Consider the following 19774-nt stretch of genomic DNA (forward strand, 5'->3'; position numbering starts at 1 on the left):
ACAACAAATCCCTTTGAATAATAAAAATAAATAGTGCGTAATATATTATATTTTGTAAATACAATTTATAGAATATTTTGGCTTGTTTGTTTTGAATTTCGCGCAAAGCTACACGAGGGCTATCTGCGGTAGCCGTCCCTAATTTAGCAGTGTAAGGCTAGAGGGAAGGCAGCTAGTCATCACTACCCACCGCCAACTCTTGGGCTACTCTATTATCAATGAATAGTGGGATTGACCGTCACATTATAACGTCTCTACAGCTGAAAGGGCGAGCATGTTTGGTGCGACCGGGATTCGAACCCGCGACCCTCGGATGACGACTAAACATTAGACGGTAAATGTATTCATATTGAAAGCTGTCTTACGGTCCGCTATATTAACTGTTGAGAATGAATTGACTCTTGACTTATACTTGTTGCTAGGATACAAGCTCGCTCAAGCTCATAGGCGATAAAAGTTTTTGATAACTGAGTGGGATTAGATTATAAGATGCAACAACATTTTTCCAAAGAAGATACATTATCGATGTCGTATATTTCTTACGCCCCTGTCTATCTAGTAAACTCGATATTTATCAGCGTTTTCTCCACTTTCTCACCCGTTATTGTGGACGAATATAATTTTCTCTCTCTCTCTCTCGATTAGATAAAAAAACTTTCCTAAAGTAACGTATGATATAAAAACATTATATGATAATGAAACCAAAGAGGACCTCTTTCAGTGAAGAGAATCAAAATACTCACATACAGAAATTAAATTTATTGACTGTTTTGATTATCCATACCTATAGAACACCGTTAATGTTTTTTTGAATTTCGCGCAAAGCTACACGAGGGCTATCTTCGCTAGCCGTCCCTAATTTAGCAGTGTAAGACTAGAGGGAAGGCAGCTAATCATCACTACCCACCGCCAATTCTTGGACTACTCTTTTCTCAACGAATAATTGGATTGACCGTCACATTACAACGCCTCCAAGGCTGAAAGGGCGAGTATGTTTGGTGTGACTGTTTTTTTGAATTTCGTGCAAAGCTACACGAGGGCTATCTTCGCTAGCCGTCCCTAACTTAGCAGTGTAAGACTAGAGGGAAGGCAGCTAATCATCACTACCCACCGCCAATTCTTGGACTACTCTTTTCTCAACGAATAATTGGATTGACCGTCACATTACAACGCCTCCACAGCTGAAAGGGCGAGTATGTTTGGTGTGACGGGGATTCGAATCCGCGACCCTCAGATTACGAGTCGAACGACTTAACCCACCAGGCCAAGCCAGGTTAACACCGTTACTATGGCGAGTTTTTTTATTTTTGGTTTGCTTAAAACAATGTGAAGTTACTTCTTCGGCGCGTTTCTTTTCTTTCGACTTGTTTTATTTCATTTAAAACATTAGTTCTGTACTGGACTAGTGGACTTCTCTTGCTTTCAATATTCATACTTAATTATAACTAGCTGAACCTTGTTTAAAAATGATATTTTCTTAGTAAAAAACCCTGATGTGTTTTACAAAATTCTTCAACTTTCCAAGAATAAATACATTATGTTATCTATCTTTAAGATTTTAGGTTAATTTACATAAGTTTAAATGATGTTACTTTTCAGTTATAGCAATTTTTACACACACACACATGTGTGCACATGTTATGCTTTCGACTCATCATTAATTTTTTCTACTATTTTGCCTCGTTCCTTTGCTAAAATTACTTTGTATTTTGATGTCTCGAGCCAGAGACGCGTGATCACGAACGACAAGAACAGTTCCCATTCTCTTCTCTTCATCTTCTGTGTTATTATGTCCGACAGATAAATTGTCAGTGAACGGTAAACGTCAAACACAAACGGTCAACCATATAAAGGAAAGCAGTGAGACCAGTGTTCGTGACATTAATGTTCAGATAGGAAAGTAAAGTATGTTGAGTTAATTTCGTGAAAATAGGCAAAGTTCTCGTAGCGTTATAAAAAACTGTAATGTTTATCTTTCGATACATTCCATGTGAGTCGTTAATGAGGTTAATTAAACCGTTTTCATTATTTTGTGTTTTAGCTTATAAATTGCCAAATCAACAACGATAAACGACTATTACCCTCACAGCAATTTAAAGAAACATACAAATGTAAATTCAGTCACCCCCCGCTAGTACAGCGGTATGTTTACGAATTAACAACGCTAAAATCAACGGTTCGATTCCCCTCGGTGGGCTCAGCAGATAGCCCGATGTGTCTTTGCTACAAGAAAATACACACATTGAATTCAGTTATTAGATTTATTTGTACTAGCTAAAGTGTAGTAAAACTCGTACAATATATTCATATAAACAACAATGCAGTAAAAAGCGGATGTATGAGCATATTATCTCTTACTGTCAAAACAGAGCACAAATTCTTAAGTATTTCACTAGCACATCCAAACACAATCCTGCAGACAGCATATTCAAGGGAGCTTTATATCTTGAGAAATCTTAACTATATTAATTTATGGTTTTTATTGTGTACATTTTCTGTAAGCCTTTAACATAAAGTTCAAGGGTGACTTTCAAAAGAATGAAACTAGTTTTCACAAAACTATGTTGTGATTAAACGACTTTTCAGTATTAGCTTCACAGAAGTGAAATGAATGCATTATGTATATTTATTTAATCATTTGACATGGCGTATTTCGTAATGTAACAAAGACATAAAAACTGGTATGCATTTGACAAATTCTTGTTTTTTTCACAGTAGCAAAGTAGCGCCAGTCCTCTGGTGGCTTAATAGTGAGACTGAGAGTTTAAAATGCTAACATTTAGAGTTAAAACTCTACTACAACGAGCACATCGTAAGATGTGTACTGTTATGCTCTTTAACGAACTGATTGTTACCAACTCGCATCTAGTTTCCAGAACTTTCGTAACAGCGCCAAGACGTCCCATGGACTTTCGAAACAGCCTCAGGATGCCACAATAACTTTTGTAACAATCCCAGGGCGCCACCAAACCAAATGCTACATTCAAACGCTCGTCTGAAGTCAATTTTTTAGAACATACAATCCTGGAATTAGGGGTTCGATTCCCCTCGGTAGACTCAGCATAGAGCCCAATGTGGCTTCACTCTAAAAAAACACACAAACAAGCACACTGTTAGAACATAATATTAAAGGAAGCTAATGTTATCCTTTGACACATAGACTCTTTTGTTTCTTTGTACTATTGATAAATATTAAATATTATAAATATTATCCTTGACATTTGATCATTATTATATTAGACATTTTCGATAAATACTAAATATGCAGACTATTATGATATTAAATGATCTCGTACGATTAATTTTTGCCTTAAAATATTTCATTATTTTCTATAATTATAGAGTTATAATATGTGATTAAGTTTTAAAAATAACAATAATGTTATTTCATTCACGTGTTAAGTGTCAAATGCAATGACTCGGGGGGGCCCGGCATCGCCAAGCGTGTTAAGGCGTGCGACTCGTAATCCGAGGGTCGCGGGTTCGCGCCCGCGTCGCGCCAAACATGCTCGCTCTCCCAGCCGTGGGGGCGCTATAATGTGACAGTCAATCCCACTATTCGTTGGTAAAGAGTAGCCCAAGAGTTGGCGGTGGGTGGTGATGACTAGCTGCCTTCCCTCTAGTCTTACACTGCTAAATTAGGGACGGCTAGCACAGATAGCCCTCGAGTAGCTTTGTGTGAATTTCAAAAACAAACAAACAATGACCCGGGAACAAAATTTACCTGAACGAAAGCTAGAAAACTAAAGCGCCCCCAAAATATTTATCTTTTGGTGGATCTTTTTATAATAAGACGGTGGATATGTTATATTTATTTTTACGTTAAATATTTCGACGAAAATACTTTACTTTCTGTGACGCATTATTAGAATGAATTTCAATTGAATAGAAACATTTTATTAAAACCTATCATGTTGCTTTTCACTTTACGTGTAGTTTTAAGTATTTGTTTGTTTGTTATTAATTTCACGCAACGCTAAACGAAGGCTATCTGAGCTAGTCGTCCCTAATTTAGCAGTAAAAGACGGAAGGGAAGGCAGCTCGTCATCACCACCAGTCGCCAACTCTTAGGCTACTCTTTTTCCAAAGATTAGTAGATTGGCTTAATATTATAACGCCCACACGAGCATGTATGGTGGAATAGGTATTATAACCCGATCTCTCTAACCAAGTGGTTATGTCGGGCAGATTGAAGCATATATGAGCCCGAACTTGATGAGTGTTCTCAAACTTTATATGGTACAAAGTTTTATTTGTTTGTTTTTGCATAATCTAAGTTATTGAATATTTACCAGGTTATATACCAGGTTATTTTTTGCTGGAAAATTTTTTGAAGATTATAATTCTTATATGAAAGAATAGAAACACCTCTAATTATATGTTGTTGTTTTTTTAAATTTCGCTCAAAGCTACAAGAGGGCTATCTGCGCTAGCCGTCCCTTATTTAGCAGTGTAAGACTAGAGGGAAGGCAGCTAGTCATCATCATCCACCGCCAACTTTTGAGCCATTCCTTTTACTTACGAATAGTGGGATTGATTGTCACATTATAATGCCCCCACGGTTGAAAGGGCGAGCATGTTTGGTGTGATGGGGATTCGAATCCGCAACCCTCGGATTACGAGTCAAACGCGTATACCACCTGGCCATGTCGGGCCTTGGTACGAAGTAATATGAATTATTAGACAGTATGCACGCGATAGATTTATACTGTTCCGTTTCACTTTCTTCCTGATGTTGTCATCATACAGTTCAACATTAACATTAAGTTTTTACTGTTTAATTTTTTCTTCTGACGGCTTTTCTTTGCGTAAACTTGATTTTTTGTTTCCTTCTAATCTAGTTTTTTGCTGTGACGTTTTGTGGTCTCGTTATTTTTTGTGTATTCAACATTTTCAATAAAATAAATTTTAAAATGTTACTAAATTATATTTATGTTTGATTATTTTGATATCCGGCTGTTTACTGTCATCCTTTCTCAGTTTTGTTATGGTAATCATAATGCTCAGAAGGAAATAAAAATCGATGAACTTATTTTTGGGTCTTTTCCATAAGCTCATGAAAGTCTTTAATTCAAGCTACATAGCTCAATTTTTTTTTTTAATTTATTGTAAAACTACTCGAGGGCTATCTGCACTAGCTATTCCTAATTTAGCAGTGTAAAACTGGAGGGAAGGCAGCTAGTCATCATCCCCTACCGCCAACTCTTGGGCTACTCTTTTACCAACGAATAGTGGGATTGACCGTTACATTATAACGCCCCCCACGGCTGAAATGGCGAGCATGTTTGGCACGACGGGGATGCGAACCCGCGACCCTCAGATTACGAGTCGCACGCCTTAACACGTTTGGCCATGCTGGGCCTATATCGCTTACCTAACAATTTACACTAGAGCACAGTATGACGCAGACAAAACGCAGGTAGTATATTGCTTAATAACACGCAAAAAACACATAAATAACGTATCTGTGGTCAGCAGGTTATACATATAATTAACCAGTGTTATAACCCACTTTAAATTATGATGCACATAAAACTGCAGATAAAAACACAAGAGCGGTTCGTGATATTAGATGATGTAAAAAACTACAGTTGTCACATTTTTAATATTTTGTTTCCTTCTGATTATTCAGTGTGTGATGACATTACGAAATCGGGGAATAGGGAAGATATATAAATGTGAGTTCTAGATCCAGTTGAAAACAAGGTTAGATTAACACTCCTACGAAAAGTGGGGCCTAATAGGCCCCAGAGCAACTTGAAAGGTTATTAATATTAGGCTAATAATTTTGTATTTAAATGAAATTGCCATTTAAATCCATTAATGAATGGATTAACGAGATTCCCACTGTCCCTATCTACTATCTAGCGAAACCACAGCCAGGGGAACGGGCTTGGAGAAATCAGGACTAGAAACGTCTTTTCGTAGGAGTGTTAAATATTTCTTAGTCATGGATTTTAAAGAGCGATGTACAATATTATTTTTAATACGATAATTTAAAAAAACTCATAGAAAGTATTTGTATAAGGAAACAATCAACTCAGAACACAACGGTCACAAAAGTAGATTTATTTACCACGTATCATTAAAATAGATTTATGGAAGTAGTACGGATTAGAAAGCGTATACTTTTCAACGTAATAAAGCTTTGCTAATCGTGAAACTTAAACAACTAGAATTACGTTCTTGTTATTTTTATTATATACTCGGCAATTCTTTATTTACAATGTTTATATACAGAAGAATTAAAATAGATATTAAACATACGATTAACATGATACTGGAAGATATGCAATGAACTGGTTCATTTTTTTCTTCTACTGGCTATTTAGGTTTAACCTTGCTAACTTCGTACTCAATAGTAGGGCAATATTATTGTTTCTGTAATGCTATGTCTGGCATGGTGGTTAGGGCAGTCGACTCGCAATTTTCGGGTCGTGACTTCAAATCCATCATCGAAAATGCTCGCACTTTTAGCCTCAGGGAGTTATTAATTATATATTATTATAATTTTTCGTTCCATAAGAAAGAGCAGTCAAAGAGCTGGCGGCGACTGATATTGGCCTTCCTTTCCTTTTAATCTTTGTTTACTACTTCTAAATGAAGGATGGCTTGCGCAGATAGTCCTCGAAAAGCTTGTACGAAAGTCAAAAATAATACACCCACAGAAAAAAAAACAACAACAAGTGAAATTATAGTTCAAAATTACAATGTGTTATATATATATTTATATATATGATAGACAACACTGGTTAAGATACATATACATTCAGAAGAAGACCCAAGCCAATTTCTCAAGTAACCCAAGAAGACAGTAATATTAATGTAAATTAGAAGTCGATCTGAGATCTTTAAAGGATATGATTACACGTTTTCAAAACTATCAGCAATCGATAGGATTATCGTTCTCACATAGATAGCTAAAGGAAACATAACCCTAGTCTCTTGGCGATTGAGTTTGTAATGAGAGTTTTTGTTGTTCAAATTTCCACTCACAAATACCTTAATTATCAAAACATTTTACACTTTCTTGCGTTTTTATTCAAATATTTATCACAAAACGTGAAGATTGTCGCAAGATCTGGACTTCAGAACAGCTTTCTCCAAAATTCTTTTTACAAAAAACTTTCGTTTTAGATGTGGAACAGAATGAGAAAAAACCGGGAACCATTAACGTATCCGATTCTCGTTGCTTGTTTAGTCTCTCCCGATGTTTGCAATGTAGTCGAATTTGGCTTAAGATTCCTACCAGGAGTTCGTCAACATGGTGATTTATACCAGTTGATGTTTCAATAAACTTCCACATATGATCGTTTGCTAAAGCTCGACCATCTACGAAAACACAAAGTACATAACTATATTAAAATTATTGAATACCATGAAATATATTGACACTCATTCTTTCTCCAACCTTAATGATATGATTATAATTTAAAATTTGATATGCAATATTAGAATTTTAATCGTAGAGGTCATAGTTCATTTATAATTACACATGATTAACTTCGATTGCAGTTTTCACCAATTTATGAAAATGTCATGAGAAAGCAAAATGTTTCAAATATTAACCCCGTTTTATTAAATATAGTTTCTAGTGACAATAGTTACACATAATTAACCCTGATGGCAGCACTTCATAACTGATGTTATAAAATGGTAACCATTTTACTAAGGCTGACCGTCTAACTTCGTTTGCCACTAATAGCAGTATAGTTTGTTCCATGACAATGTGTCTTACATATAACAGGTTTTAGTCTTAGACACTGATCATGAAGAGGCTTTGTAGTTGACATTCTGATTGATATTGATGCAGGAAATACTGTTAAAATGTAGGAAGTGCATATAAAATTAATATTTCCGGTTAGCAAATTGCAAAATTTTCACTTCCCGTATAATCTGTGCAATCTTCTAAAATTTTTGTATAAAAATGAACGTAAAGTATACACTTTACCACTCTCTCTCTCTCTTCTGTTTCTGTAAATACTAAATTAAACCAAATCTACGTGATAGTTTACATTGCGTTTTGTGATGTATAAGGTATTGGTTGGTAATAAATTATCCGTTGATTGATAGGTTATGGAATATTATATTACAATAAAAACTGATATTAATTTTAGTCACAACTCTTTGGCATAGGCCCTGTAATTATTTCTAGTAAGAAAAGTTTACATTGGTTTGTTTTTGTTTGTTTATGAATTTCGCGCAAAGCTACACGAGGGCTATCTGCGCTAGCCGTCCTTAATTTAGCAGTGTAAGACTAGACGGAAGGTAACTAGTCATTACTTCACCGTCAACTCTCGGGCTACTCTTTTACCAATGAATAATGGGATTGACCGTCAAGTTAAAACGCCCACACGGCTTAAAAGGTGAGCATGTTTGGTGCGAGTGTCCATTGGAATTTCAACAACACACTGTGTGTTAAGCGTTTATATAAACAATTTTTTTTTTTACATAACAAAATAGAGGTTCGACCGAACTCCTCGAATCCTCCCATTGCATACCTTTATGAAGCTTTAAGTCTTGCAGCTTATAACGCCTAAGATAGAAAAACATGATCTGTTACATTTATGTCACTAATAATGCTGCCTCCCAGAGGCATAACAGTGGTATCTATGCGGACTCACATTGCTAAAAACCAGGTTTTGATACCCTTGGTGGGCAAAGCACAGATAGCCCATTGTGAAACTTTGTGACAAATTCCAAATAATTCAGAATTCAAACCTATAATGCTAATTACATCTGTAGATAGTAATTATACAAGACAATTTTGTATGGCGGGAATCTGAGTGGATAATCATAATTCAAACTATGTTCAGCTATATGTCTTAAAAAACCTTATAAAGTGAACGCATAATATTATATGTTTTGTTAGTTCTGTGTAAAGCGATACATAAAATAATTCATTTTCTTATTGTTTTATTGTATGTCTTTATTGTATTTATTTTACAGTCAGTAAAATGAACAGAAACATTCTAAAAGATAATTATAATTCATTAATAAGCACATTCTAATGTTCCTTCAAATTACGTTTATTCGTTCTGGTTTTTAAAATTTCCCAAAACATAGTACAAAGTATGACGTCTGTGGCATAGACTCAATATTTATCAACGTATGATATCTGTGGTAAGTTGGACAGACATCGACTAAATATTTATTAGGAAATGGACGCAGAATAAATAATTGTTTTGCATTAGGGTTGTAACACAAGCAATGAATTTAATTTTAAATCGAAATGTTCCTAAAGGTCCGGTAGGTGTCAATCCAGATGCGACTTCACATCAAACTAAGCTGTACTTCAAATTCAAGTAGGTAAGTCTTAGATATACTCAAAAATACAGCTGACGTTTGTTCGTTTAAACTACGGATAACTAAGCCTAACGTCTCGTAAGTAATCATAAAAATTAATTCATTAATTAACTTTAAAAAGATAGAGACAGAAATAACTAGTTTTATTACCATTTAAAACATGATGTGTTTGCTGAATCGTTAACTCTACAAGATTTCAGTTTCTTTGAATAAAATAACGTGATTTTATTTGTCAGACTGCCTCATCAGCAAACTTATTATAGGTGCCACATCTTGTGGACACATTCCTCGTTTTATATGTTAAATGAAACAGAGTAAAAATAAAAATGAGCAAAATCAAACGTAGAAAATTTCGAACTGATTCGCATGGTTTTCATCATAGGCTAACCTGATGTGTGCAGAGAACTTTCAAAAGACCAATAACTAATTACAGGTTTTATTACGAGGAATACATGAATAGGCCTAATTATACAATAGTTCCTTAACGTATTGTGCGGAGTGACAAACCTTTTGTTGAAACGTTCCGTAGCCTAGCCAAATCTGTCTTGTTACCGACCAGAATCGCAGCTTTGTTGCTACCGACACCTTCCTTCGCCGTAAGACGGTTAAGAATTTTACTGCTGTCCCGAAAACTTCTCTTATCCGTGACGGAATATACTACAATATAGGCGTCGTAGTCCGAAATGGAATTAGGGGTGTCTTTTTCCTGGTCCTGAGGTTACATAAGGAAAAGAAACAATCCGATATAAAGTTTCAAAAAACTAGTTCCATTGTGACTGTCAAGAATAAGACAAAAGAGATCGACTTTAGGAGTCTCTTAAATACAAAACATCACCGGCTAATAAGTACGAGGATTTAAAATCGTGTTAATGAAACTTATGTCTCATGAAAACGTGTGAAATTTAGTCGGAAACGTTTTGCTTATTACATCTGTTTAATTTCATGAAATACTATATGAGAAAAATTTTCTCTGGCAGTTCCAAATTTTAAAATGATAAACTTGAGGGAATATCGCCTACCGCTGAGTAATGGACTATTCTGCTAAACCTGAATAGCGTATTTTTTCTGCCACTCTTACAACGCATCTGTGACACCAAAGTGCAGAGTGCGTTTTTTTATGTATTTATTTTTGATGGTAAGGGGATGTGAACCATGGAACTTCATATCTATAGCCATATACACGATAGTTGGCCACGTTCGAGTCCCGTGTTTTAAATTCTTACGACACAGTTGTATTGTTTAGAGAACAAACCGCCATTTTAGTCCACCAACAAAAAAGAGATATAGTTAGGGAAAGACTCAACAAGGCGTGTTTGCAAGTGACATTATTTGTTTGACTATTGTGGAAGTATACAGTAAATTATGAGCTGTTTGACTGACGAGAGGTACTTGAGATTTTGGATTACTTACCTGGATCACTGGTACCTATTAAAATAACCACAGAAACTAATACATCCAGATTAAATGAATGAAGTGTTGGTCAAGTTTTCCATTTTTTTTAATGGTTTCGCTGCATAAAGGCAAATGATTGAAAGTAAAGCAATGTAATAATAATAAATTAGTGGGGAGAAAGTTGGGACTAGATATTCATCAGTCTCCCCTTCCATGTATAGCTGAAAAGATTGACGTGTGTTTGTTTATTTGTAATTAAGCACAAACTCAGATTTTTGCGTTGTAAGTCCTCAGACACGTCGCTGTGCCACTGAGGGCGTTTGGAATATATAAGATAAATATATTCTGCAAGCGACTGGCGTATGAAAACGTAACCGGATATTCTGACAAAAGGATAGTGTTCCCAACGTTTCCATTGGCTATTCCAAACAAAAGGGATAGGTACACGAGGGAATGTCTCCCCCCCCTCTTCTGTTATTTTTTTTCTCGCTATTTGTGAAATAATGAAGGACAAGAGACAAAAAGAGCGCCATCTTCTTTTTATTTTTTTAAGAACAACCAAAACGATTCAACGATGTGAGGTAACAAAAGTCAGAAGTTTTATAGTTTTTTAAGCAGGATTTACTATTGATTACATTTAAGTATTTTTAAAACAGATCTAAACATTGTGTTATATGTTCCCATTAAGTCCTGTAGAGTTCTCCAAAGTATAGCTGTTACATTTAGTGTCAAAATTATAAACTCACCAAGAACTTTTGGGAGTCACATTCCACAAAAAACCAACTCCGATTCCTCTTCGTTCAAAACAACAGTAACCGATTTCTCGTTCTCGCCATCTAGATTACAGAAAACACATCATTCGAGATTTTTGCGATCTCATCATTTTAAAATATTGTTAGTTTATATCAAGTATAACAGTCAAAGATTTTTCATTTTACTGGCTAGAAAATATAAGATATATCATTCGTGAGTGTCGCGACCTCACCATCTAAATTCATGTTTTGCTGTGGAACTGTGGCAAGTTTATGGAAAAATTTGAGGTTCGATTCCCTGCGGAGGACACAGCAGATAGTCCACCGTGGGTTTGGTTTAAAACAAACAAATGAAAATACATAAATGTTATACCAGATATAAAAAAGTTAAGAATTTCTTGCTCTCACAAAGTCATCCTGAAAAGGGGACACTGCATAACCAGGTGGGTTAAGGCACTCGACTCGTAATTTGAAGGTCGGGGGTTCGAATCCCCGTCACACCAAACATGCTCTCCCTTTTACAAAAGAACTCACAATTTAAGGCTGCAGAGTAACTCTGAAATATTCGATGTCCCTTTATTTTTACGAGGTTATAATAGCTCTTTTCAATGTCTTAACTGTGCTGTTGTTTTGATGTATTAATTACAATTAAGTTAACATTTATATAGAAGCTTAGGAAAATACGATTCGACGTGAAAGGAAGCCCGGCATGGCCAGGTGGTTAAGGAACTCTACTCGTAACCTGAGGGTCACGGATTCGAATCCCCCTCACACCAAACATACCCGCTCTTTCAGCCGTGGGGCCGTTATAATGTTACAGCCAATCTCACTATTCGTTGGTAAAAGAGTAGCCCAAGAGTTGGTGGTGGGTGGTGATGACTAGCTGCCTTCCCTCTAGTCTTACACTGCAAAATTAGGGACGGCTAACGCAGATAGCCCTCGAGTATCTTTGCGCGAAATTCATAAACAAACAGACAAACAATCACATTAAATGCAGGTATTATTAATGATGTTAATGTTAGGTGTGGATACACTTGAAGGCTTCCAAGCCTCACCAGTTTTGTTACACGCTGAAAGTGTTAATTAATTTTTTTAACGAAATAAATTTGTTGATTAATTATTGAAAATGCTTGATAAAATAAAGCCTGTTGATACTCGGTGTACATTTGGTGAAATACGTAGAAGTATGTGTATAATTTTTGTGTTTTTAATTTAAGAAATGTGTCAAAGTGCATATGAAACCTAAACCAGCTCATGGCTTTTCATCCTAATTAAATGAAGCTTATTGCTTGAATGCATTAAAACCATCTTATTTCGCATGTTTAATAGTTCTGGTAAGGCGAAGGAAACACGGAGACGAAGCTGTTCCGGAAATACCCGAAAGCTTCATTTTATTAACCACCCTAAAAGAAACTGGCAATAAAAATCGCACGTGGCTGAATTAAATATTTATATATTTAGCGAAGCGAGTTGACGACGGTTGTTAGTGGTTTATTTAATGTAAGTTCATCTCATCAGATAGAAAAAGAAAATGGTATGCTGAAATGAACATAGACTGAAAAGACGGGTTGCTTGCCTTTTAAGCAACGAAACGGACATGAAACCGAGCTAATAGAATGTCGCCTCGACTGCTGTTTTCCCAGCTCATCTCTAATGTGCAGAAGACCCGGTATGTTAGCTTGTTTATTTGTTTGTTTTTGCGAAACACTCTGGTAATGGTAAATTAAGTTTGATTTCATTTTAAATGTCACACTTATCCTTCTCTAGGCACGTGTTAAACTTTTTTTGCGCCTTATATAGAGATAAAAGAAACAGACGATAGATCGAATTCATGCTCAACTGTTATGAAGTACTGAGACACTTCGGACTACCGAAGTTTCACAAGTACTGGTAGCAGTATTCATAACAATAGCTATTTTTAACTCACAGATGTATTATTACTTTACACATTATACAGCCTTCATGAACATAGTACGAACAAGTCGTGACAGCTTTGCCAACTCTCACTGTCTTCGGGTTTCACTGAATGATTCAAGTTCCATCTGTTAGGAATGCAGTAAAGAGCTGTACTGGAAAACTGGAGAATATAAAACAGTTGTGTGAAAACACTGTTTCATCGGTTTACTCTGAGTCCACTTGAGATAGGTGGAGTTGAACAGCCCGTTGACAAAACGTCTACTACGCATGCGTGAGTCCACAGAATAATGTAGGACTACCGAATAAAATCAATTTTACCACTACTTGTGCATAAAAATAGATTAAAATTGAACAGGAAGTTGAAAATGTGATTAAGTTACACGTGTTCATTAAAAAAAACAAAAACAATTCAACCGCGAAACTTGTTTTTTTTTTCATTTTGGTTGTGTACACAAACAAACACATCAACATGAATGTAAAACTTAAAAAACACACACAATTAAAATGTGAAATTTCAGAATCTGACCTTCACCAAGCTCTTAACGAACTAAAGTACTAGTTTCTCACATTGGAACCTTTTATCAAACCAGAATACTGTATCATTTTTTGGTTTGTATAAGAACAACTACCAATTCAGCTATAGCGAAATAAACTATGGAGACGGAAAGGAATGATAAAAATAATTGTAGTGAAAAGAAAAATATTTAGTCAACGTTTTGGCAAGCCACTCTTACCAGGTTCCAGAATGTTAGCCACGAATTGTGTTGTCTCCAACAGCGGCTTTAACTATTTCTTTCTTTGTTTCTTTCTTCGTATAATCAAATAAAAGATTGTATATAATTGAGTTTCAGTTTTCTTGAAACTTTCACGACTGTTATTGTTCCACATTTTTGTTCACATTAGGTGATTTAACTAGTTATAAATTAGAGCAAATAAGTGCGCGGAAAATCAACTTAGTATGAACTCTCATGTTTCGTATTATATTTACAAGAAAATACAAGTGCTGCTAACATCAAAACTTAACTGAAACCACTCTTTCAGGGTGAAAGATCATATAGGAAGAATGCATATGCTAATATAGTTGTGAACCGTGATAGTTGCGAGTCTTTGCGTCACAGGCGATTTGTTTAAGATCTCATATTTTGTCTACGACGAACTACTGATCATTAGATAATGTGGTACAGCTTTGAAAGTTTTATGGTTCGTGGAATGTAACAATCCTTTTGGAAAAGAAGTATTTATGCAGCGAAATTTTGCAAATAATACAACATTTTGAAAATTCATGGTTGCAGAACAATTCGCGACAACTTCACTTTGGGCTATGAATGCGTGATAAAAGAAACGGTCAGATACTATGATTCTATTATTAAAATATTCCAAAGTTAATGGTTGATGCTGTTACTTGTTGGCTTCCTTACTTCTGGTCTTATACTTTAAAATTAGGAAGGCTTAGCGCAGACAGCTGTTTTGTAGTTTAGTTCGAATATCCAAAAGAAAAATTACTTTGATAAAACCTTCCTGCCAAAAAGCCTTGCGGTGATGCTAGGCTTATCTACAGGTATTATTAACAAGATAATTAACAATTCACCTTTTCAACCTTGGGAGCGTTATTATGTGATGATCAATCCCACTTTTCGTTGATGAAATAGTAGTCCAAAAGTTGGCGTTACGTGATTTTGACTGGCTGTCTTTCCTCTAGCCTATCACTTCCAAATTATGAATGAGTAACGTACATAACCCATGAGTAGCTTTGCGCGAAACTCAATAAACCAATAAACATTTATCAATCAACGGCTGTTTTCGTAAGAAAGAAAACCAAATAAACTTCATCACAACAGCTTTATTCGACCATATACACGTCGCGTTCTCCAATGAAGCTACAATGAACCTTTGGCCTGTTTAAAGGTAGTCTTGTCAGCAGGGATTTAACCAACCATAGGATAGCCTGTAGAAAGTTTCTCAAGATGCTTGTTATTATAAAACCTGCAGAGTGGGTGTCATCAATGAACGATGACGTTTCGTTCCAAGATTAGCAAGTAAATACCAGTAGAGAACTATGAAGAGAGATTATCCACCAGTAGAGTGAAACGACAAAGGAAATACCAGTAGAGAACTATGAAGAGATTATCCACCAGTAGAGTGAAACGACAAAGGAAATACCAGTAGAGAACTATGAAGAGATTATCCACCAGTAGAGTGAAACGTTAAAAGAAATACCAGTAGAGGACTATGAAAAGATTATCCACCAGTAGAGTAAAACGTTAAAAGAAATACCAGTAGAGGACTATGAAAAGATTATCCACCAGTAGAGTAAAACGTCAAAGGAAATACCAGTAGAGGACTATGAAGAGATTATCCACCAGTAGAGTGAAACGTTAAAAGAAATACCAGTAGAGAACTATGAAAAGATTATCCACCAGTAGAGTAAAACGTCAAAGGAAATACCAGTAGAGGACTATGAAAAGATTATCCACCAGTAGAGTAAAACAACAAAGTAAATACCAGTAGAGGACTATGAAAAGATTATCCACCAGTAGAGTAGAACGACAAAGTAAATACCAGTAGAGGACTATGAAGAGATTATCCACCAGTAGAGTAGAACGACAAAGAAAATACCAGTACAGGACCATGAAGAGATTATCTACCAGTAGAGTAAAACGTCAAAGGTATGACAAAATTATCTGGAATATATAATAAATAATTCTCCTTTTTTTTCCTGTTGTTGTAAAAAGTACAGCACAACGAATTTTCATCCAGCTCAAAAACGCAGTTGCTAATTGGTTTCATAAGCCAAAACGTAATAGCTTTTAATACTGGTCTTTAAAAGATGAAGACACCAAACAATGTCTTCAATGTACTTTCTGGATAACTACAATCAATATTTAGTTGGTAGTTACTGCTATAATTAGTGGTGTAACCTGAAACAAATGCTTTTGCGGACTTACTGAGAACTCATCCCTTTGAAAATAAAAGAAAAGGTGTGTATATTATTAGGGCTAACAAATATTTTTATAAATACATAGTTAAAAATAATAATCCTGTCTCGTCTTTTAGAAAAGGCTTTTACTAGGTGAGATCATAAAACTGACCAAAATACTATGTTAACATTTCTATTTTTGTAGTCTGGCATGGTCGGGTGTATAGGACACTCGACTTATAATATGAGGGTCGCGGTTTCGAATCCCCGTCACACTAAATATTGTCGCCCTTTCAGCCGTGGGGACGTAATACTAATGTAACGATCAATCCCACTTTTCGTTGGTAAAAGAGTAGCCCAAGTGTTGGTGGTGATGACTAGCTGCCTTCCATCTAGTCTTACACTACTAAATTAGGGGCGGCTAGCGCGAATATCCCTCGTATAGCTTTCCACGAAATTCAAAACAAACAATCTGTTTCTGTAAATTCGATATGAAAAAAAGAGGTCCAAGAGAACCAGATCCTTCCTGGTCTAGAAGACCAAAATTGCGACGAGGGACGAACGAACAAATTCGATATGAGACGCAAGAGCACTTGATCAGCTCGACTCATAGAGGGAACATCTATCAAATGTTGAGCTACACGTTGCTATAAAACTCGTGGCTGATAATATGTAAGTTAAAATAGCATGTTAATATGTTTGGAAATGCAAAGTAGTGCCATTAATATTAAACACGTAAAGAAAATAGAACATTTTCTGTACAAAGCCAATAAATAATAAAGACCAGAAAAACATGACGATTGACTTACTTTCACTTATGTAGAAGATATGTTCACATCAACTAACTCATTCATGTGGACATGTATGTTCATAACAACTTGAAATGATCAATTTACTTTGACATAAATGTTAATAGCAACTTGAAATTATCAATTTATGTCGGCATGTATGCTCAGAGAAACTTCAAATAATTAATTTATGTTGGCATGTATGCTCAGAGAAACTTCTAATAATTCATTTATGTCGGCATGTATGTTCAGAGAAACTTCTAATAATTCATTTATGTTGGCATGTATCCTCAGAGAAACTTCTAATAATTCATTTATGTTGGCATGTATGTTCAGAGAAACTTCTAATAATTCATTTATGTTGGCATGTATGCTCAGAGAAACTTCAAATATTTCATTTATGTTGGCATGTATGCTCAGAGAAACTTCTAATAATTCATTTATGTTGGCATGTATGCTCAGAGATACTTCAAATAATTAATTTATGTCAGCAGGTATGCTCAGAAAAACTTCAAATAATTCAATTATGTTGGCATGTATGTTCAGAGAAACTTCAACTAGATCATTCATGTTGGAATGCATGTTCAGAATAATGTCTAACGATTCCTTAACATTAGCATGAATTTTAAGTTTGGTTTCCAATGGTTTCTTAATACTGGCATGCGTGCTTAATGTAACTTCTCACGATTCATCAATGTTAACTTATATTCAATTTTGACTTTTAACGAATTCTTATATGCTCAGTTTAGAGAAATGGCGGTGCATGTATTATTTTGATCTAAACCGTTACAAGTTTTTTTTTTTTTCTTCGTCCTTACCGTGAGAGTTTTCGTATGCGCAGATGTATTCCGAAGTTGTGAACTGAGTGGTTAAAGACGACTTTCCAACATCAGATGCTCCCACAACTAGTACTCTGTGAACTTTGGTATCTGTGACGACCACAGGAGGAACATCTGGAGCATCCTGGAGAAAGAACTCAAAACTGGAGGTTCTCGGGGGAGTCCTGGAGAGGGAATTCCGTGACCCTGTAGAAGAAACACTGTGTGTGCTGCGAGATTTGGAGCGAAAGGAATCACCTCGATTGATGACTCCTTTCGAGGTCACCGAGAAGTTGCGGAGTCGCTCCATCTTGGCTTCATCTCCTGTAAACGGTAAGGGAAGAAATTCGACTTCATCACCTGGTAACGGTAGTGAATGATTAGAAGACGACCGAACAGGAACTGACTTGTCTGGAAGCACGCTACTCTCGCCAGATATGCTAGCAATTCTTTTCCGAAGATAACCAGCTGATTCGGGCCGTCTGGGGTTCCGCATGGACTGGGACCTTTTAATGCCTTGTTGACAAACTTCGTCCAGCAAAGGAGAACACACATCAAGGTGGTCAGACGCTGGAGATTCCGAGTCGTCGTCTTGCAAAAATATGATCGGGACAACGGAAGAAGAAACATCACTTCGAACACATCCCTGTGAGTCCTCCAGCGTGCGGAGGCTGGGCGTATTTTTACGAGACGAAGTGGTCAAATATCGTGGAGTGAGAAAGCGTGTCAGAAAATCTTGCGCAACCACAGGCATTTTCTTAACTTGAAATGCTCTGTAATAATAAGGAGCTAAAAATATGTTTCGAATTGTTCCGTTTTCTCTTTCTTAAATATGATAAAATCAACGTTTCACGAGTGTTGTAACCTCAGCGGTTTTATAACCTCTGCGTTCTATTTCGCGTTTAACGCCGCGTTCGAGATATATATTGGTTTGGCGAGTCACGTGGACTCGGCCATGACGTCATACTTCGGAACTTTAGCTGCTGGTCTGTGAGGTTGTTTCAAGAGACAAAGACTCAAGAAAGGCGAAGAACAGCGAGCAATAAAACATCTCAAATATTTTCTTTAAGGCAGAGAATAAAAGTCAGACCTTCTGACCACGCTTGATGTTCAAAGTAATATTAATGTTGTTAAAGTGTAGTAAATTCTCGTGTTTGCCGCTCAGCCACTGGTATGAAGACATCAAGTGGCAGACCAGGTACACTTTATCATTTATATTTTTTATACAGCATTTATGATAAAACCTAATTTAATAGTAATATGTTTCTAACGTTGACACAGGTGTTATGTTTATAAAGTAGTATAACAATAGAACTAAATATTGTATAACTCCTTTCATTTTTATTGGTCAAATACGGTCTTCTATTAAGCAGACAGTGTTAAGTAATTTCAAGTATATATTTATATTGTTTATTGTTACCCACATGACATTCGCTCAAAATCAAAGTTCACATGAGTTGAATATATATATTTTTATTAGTCGTTTGTGAGTCAGTAAACCTATGGGTTTGAAATACGTTAAGTGTACGATTATTTGTTATTTTTGAATTTCGTGCAAAGCTACGAGAGGGCTATCTGCGCTAGCCATCCCTAATTTAGCAGCGTCATCACTACCCACCGCCAACTCTAAGGCTACTCTTTTACTAACGAATAATTGGATTGACCGTCACTTTATAACGCACCCACGGCTGAAATGGCGAGCATGTTTGGTGCGACCGGGATTCGAATTTGATGGTTTACCTTTCAACTCTTTTCTAATACTATTTTAATAATATCATCGTCAATGTTAGAAAGTTATATATTGGGTTCAACAACAATAACTAAGACTTCTTCGGTTGAGACCCTCCCCCGTTGGACGACAATAGATTTAAAGACTTACAGAAT

General features: G+C 35.9%; 1 pseudogene across 1 annotated transcript; it reads right to left on the minus strand.

Annotated features, from left to right (window-relative positions):
* Positions 1-6551: 6551 nt before the first annotated feature.
* LOC143250337 (uncharacterized) lies at positions 6552-19303 on the minus strand (annotated as a pseudogene). The gene is made up of 5 exons (XR_013028145.1): positions 17891-19303; positions 11479-11534; positions 10717-10731; positions 9814-10018; positions 6552-7332 (listed from the first exon to the last, which is right to left on the minus strand). The product of XR_013028145.1 is annotated as an uncharacterized LOC143250337 (transcript).
* Positions 19304-19774: the final 471 nt, after the last annotated feature.

Source organism: Tachypleus tridentatus, chromosome 5 (genome assembly GCF_004210375.1).
Source record: "Tachypleus tridentatus isolate NWPU-2018 chromosome 5, ASM421037v1, whole genome shotgun sequence".
Classification (NCBI taxonomy): domain Eukaryota; kingdom Metazoa; phylum Arthropoda; class Merostomata; order Xiphosura; family Limulidae; genus Tachypleus; species Tachypleus tridentatus.